The following is a 4808-nucleotide window of genomic DNA, read 5'->3' as shown; positions in this document are numbered from 1 at the left end:
GAAATAGCACATTGTAACAGCCTAACAAGAAGCAGTCTTTCTGACGATGTTTGAGACTTCTTTGCTCCACTGTATGGAAATATTTAAGACTTAAAAGATTTATATTACAAAATAGCATTTTAAGTGGCTCTGTCCTGTTCCCAGTAAAGTCAAAGAGGGGGTTACCGTCAGCTTCAATAAAAGTGGCATAAGGGCCACTTGCATTTTTACATGATTTTTTTTCTGTTTTATTCCAAGAGTCAAGAAGTCCCTCCAAAGGCTCCCAACTCCTTAAAAAAAAAAAAAAAAAAAAAAAATTCAAGCAAGTTATCAAGCATCCACCACTGTCATGGCCAGACATGAATGTCCATCAAGACCTCTGAATGTCGGAGTTCCACCACACACAGTATTTTGGGCACAGAGAAACACCGCCTATTTCCAAGTTTAGGATTGGAAGACTTTTGTTGCCTTTTAAAATACTTTCTCACAATGTCCAGCACACCATCCCATTTGCTCTGAGACAAAGATTTTCACCTTATGCACACACTTCAAAGATAAAACTCAACATGAACTAGTAAGTAATAGAATCTGATCCTTTAAAGGGATTAGAGTTTGAGTAAAGTCAGAAGCCTTTGATTCATTTTCTTTTTTATGATTGACAGATGCTAAATTAAATTATATAAATGAACAAACAGTCCCATAAATTTTTTAAATCCATGTTTTAATTTAAACAGCACAAGGACAAACGTTTATCTTCAACTGAGTTTTCCCACCAGCCTCCAGAATTAAAATGTTTTTCTTGGTTAGTTTTTATGTTTTATGCTCCGATTTTTTAATAATTATTTGGATCATGCATTTTGCATTTATGTTGATCCTTAGCTGTGAATAGCAAAATCCTATCTAGCTTCTTGATGAAAGTTTACAGGAAACATGGAAATGACATATCCTAATGTTTTCTTTATTCTTTCTTCTTCTGTTTCTTATTATTTACCTCCCTTTTTAGTAATTTATTGAGAATTATAAGCTCTGTTGGAGACCTTATACTGTGCATATGTGGGCTGGGACACGTTTCACTAGTCCAGGTTGCTCCAAGTCCTGTCCCACATGGCTTTGAATACTTCCAGGGATAGGGCAGCCACAGCCTCTCCGGGCAACCTGTGCCAGGGCCTCACCACACTGTTTTCCGTCTGGTGCCACGCTTTGGTGTTCCGCTTGAAGAGCCCTAAGTGACCCTTTAAGCTTAAACACAACCAGACAAGTTTCATAGTTTCATCCCACACATTTATGAGGGACAACACGGTAATGTCACACAAATGTGATCCAGTGACTTAATTAGAACCAAGTTAGCAGAGACAGAGCGAAGCTGTACATCTCCTGAGAGTTCTGGGGGACTGCTGCAGGAGGGTGAAGGCCAGGAAGAGATGGGAAAGGTTAGTAAAAGGACGGGAAAAAAACCTCACAAACCCAAACCAGAACAAACCAACATGCATTTTATAGGGGGAAAAAAGTTAGAATCTAGTGGTATATTTTAAAAGAGAAAGGTTAGAAAAACATTCAGGGAGAGCGCCCAAAGAGTTAATTTCCGGCAGCACTTGAGGCAGCAAAGCCTGAGAAGGCTCCTGGCGCCCTCTGGTGTGAGGCGGGAGCAGGAGTGGAAATTTCCTCTGGAAAACAGCTTTGTCCTAAAATTCAGGCAGATAAAATGACTCTTAAGCGTCCTGATGGGAAGAGCGGTAATTTGACTTCCCAAGCGAAGCCTTGCTTGAGGTACAGCTTAGTTTGGGGGTGATGGGGAGGGAAGGGGAAAGGTTGTTTTATATTTTTTATTATTATTATTATTATTATTTTTACTTGTTTTTCTTTTTCCTCCGGAGTCTCAAGTTGGGCCGGCTGCAATATGAAGAAAGGGGCCCTGAAAGCCGGTAAATGAAAACCTCGCAGGAGCCTCGGAATAATGGTTGCAGCAGGACAAATACCCTTAAAAAACAACAAAACCCCCAAACTATGTGCACCTATTTCCCTCCCGTCTGGAGTTTCCAAGGGAGGGATAGCCTAAACGAGCACGGAGGAGAAATGTCTTCTTCCAAAATGACTTAAATAGTGAAAGGGAAAAGCCTTCGAAAAAAGAGAAAAACAAGCAAACGAACAAGCAAACAAACAACAAAACAGAAAAGGCATTCTTGACTTCAAGCACCTCTCCCTTAAAATTGAAGGATGCTCCCTAACCCAAATCGACACCCTTATTTTAATTGCCAGGAGAGTGAGGAGAGCTCTCTGCTAGCAGGCTAAGAATTCACATTTTTTAACATGGCGGGGTTTTTTTTTCCTCCTTATTTTTACAATTAACAGCAATAATAGCTACTTGTGAGGAACAAATGCACAAAAGCCCACACCTAAATGCAAAGGGGCCAACAGAGCAAACATCAGGATTATTCCTTTAGGTACCTGTTGAGGAAATATCCTCTGGTTTTAACCCCTAAAATTAAAAGGGGGCGGGGGCGCGGTGTTTATGCTGATTGGAGACAAATACACAGAACTTTCCAGCTCATCTTTACCAGCTGTTTTTCCTTCATTCCTAATATCTTCCAGCAAATGCATCTTCCAACCCCTCCCAGGAGACCTGATTTTTGGCAGGAACCGCTTTTTGGCAGGGGATGGTCCTGCAGTCCGGCCGCAGTGGGGGGCCCCGGCTGCAGGTCTGCCCCCGCGGGGGTCTCCAGGTGGGAGATGGTAACGGGGATTTCAGCTGGCCTTGGACTGCAGCTCTTCCTCTCGGCATCCTTTCCATGTGGGCAGGAGAACAAATTTACCTTAAAAACAAAACATAGGTTTGTTTTATTACTTTTTTTCTTAATGAGGTCTTTTTAAAAATATATATACACACATATATTTGTTCGTTGTTTTTGTGTGTTTATTTGGTTTTGGTTTTTGGTTTTTTTTTTCTTTTAAAAAGGAGGCTTTTTATACAAGTGCTTTCACCTCCTGATCTGTCAACGCTTGACAAAGTTTGGGGAAATAAGCGGCAAGTCCCTGACGGCCGCTCTGCTTTTTGCATACCAACCAAAACACACTTCCTTGGGGTAAAAAATGCTAAACTAAACACAATTTATCTAGTGAAAGCTAGCAGATTTCTGTTGTCAAGATGCAGGCGAGGTTCCGCACCTCCCTTGGTTTGTAGGCATACGCGCGTGTTGCTCTTCCACCCCAAGCTCCCCATCGAAGTGCTTTGAAAGAGGAAAGATACTAGTATTTTTTTTCCTTTTTTAATTAAGGGACACATTTTACAGGCAGCGATAAGTCAAAGCAAACTGTAGCCGAATTCTTGTAGGAAGGGTCATGCGCGGGCGGATTTATCCTATTAATAGGACACAGGAAGAGCCGGGAGAGCAAACGCCAGCCCTGAACACAGCGTGGTATGTTATTTGAGGTAATAGTTTGAGAGTAGACACTCAGTACTTTGTAGACGTTCAAACGCGTCGTTATTTCGTGTTAAATAACACTTTAGAAGACGCTCCCCCCGTTTTTCTGCTGGAAGGATGCGGGATTATTTGGAAGCATTTAAAATGGAGAGGAAAAAAAAATCAGACGACAGCTCCCTGTGGGAAGCTAATCGACATTACAGATAGTAAACGTCCTACTATTAAGGGCTGCTTTGACGCAATTGGTTTTAAATAATAAACATATAAATACAGGAAATAATTCTAAGCCCACATCGGAGTTTACCTGGAAATGACGGTAAAGTAACAGAGCATTCCCGAAACTGTCAGTACCTCTCAGGCAAGCCTGCTGAAGGACTGATAGCTGGCGGCAAAAAAAAAGAAAAAAAAAAAAAGAATAGGACACCCTCCGAGCCCCAAGGTCGCCGCAGTTAGGAGGAAACACACAATACGTCTCTAAAAATCTCGCTCGCTTAATTGTTACTTTTGTAGTTAAAGTATTGGCTGATGCCGCAGATATTAAACATCCCAGTAACGCGATTACAGACGTACGGAACATTTAAAACATGACCCTACCAGTTTAAGAACTAAGCCTTTTAGGAAAAAAGACTCTGATAGCTATTCATTTTCCCTAGTTAGGAATTAATGTTTTTCTTAAAGAATTCTTTTTACAACAGAGACTTCACAAAACAAGATTTCAGTAATTTTGCTTGTATTGACCTTCCTCTTCACAAGCAGTAAAAAATGTAGAATTCAGGAGGTGCAGGATTTTTGGTTGGTTGTATTTTTTTTAACTATTTTATTTTATGTCGAGCTTTTATTGCTGTTTTTTGGTTGTTGTTTTTTTTTTTTTCAGATCCACTTTGTATCCATGTTTAGTACATTAGTCGATTAATAAGAATATCCAGAAGAAAAAACAAAACAAAACTATGGAGGTGACGAGTAGGGCCTTACTGTACTTTTTTAACTAACTGAAAGACAAAATTTCTATTGACTTAGGTTGGAAGTGAACGAGGCCCTACGAGAATCACTACAGGAGCCAGGTGTATTTTCCTTTGTCTCCTCAGCCTTGAGAGACGAGCGGGACGATGCCGCACACCGGCCCCGGCGGCTGCACCATCCCGGGGCAGGGCTGCTCCGGCCCAAGCGGCACGGAGCTGCTCCCAAAACTCTCCGGAATCCCTCCCCACCGTCCGGGGTCCCTTCCTTTGCAGAGGGAGGGCACACGAGTGGCAGGCGGCAGCTGCCCTGCTCGAGCGGGACCGACGGACCGGCGCGGCAGCGGGAGCCAGAACCAAGCCAGGGGCTTTGCAGATATTCCCTTCCAAAGCGCAGAGAAAAGGGATTACACTGAATTATCAAGTACCCCGCAATATTCTGCTTCGATTCACG

General features: G+C 42.1%; 1 long non-coding RNA gene across 1 annotated transcript; it reads right to left on the bottom strand.

The window, feature by feature from the left end:
- Window positions 1-679: 679 nt before the first annotated feature.
- LOC116443331 lies at window positions 680-4417 on the bottom strand. The gene is made up of 2 exons (XR_004239836.1): window positions 3703-4417; window positions 680-2789 (listed from the first exon to the last, which is right to left on the bottom strand). It is a non-coding gene; the product is annotated as an uncharacterized LOC116443331 (long non-coding RNA).
- Window positions 4418-4808: the final 391 nt, after the last annotated feature.

The sequence above is a fragment of the Corvus moneduloides genome, chromosome 4 (genome assembly GCF_009650955.1).
Source record: "Corvus moneduloides isolate bCorMon1 chromosome 4, bCorMon1.pri, whole genome shotgun sequence".
NCBI classification, from domain to species: domain Eukaryota; kingdom Metazoa; phylum Chordata; class Aves; order Passeriformes; family Corvidae; genus Corvus; species Corvus moneduloides.
Note: the sequence above shows the minus strand (reverse complement) of the source record. Positions and strands in the feature narration are given on the sequence as shown.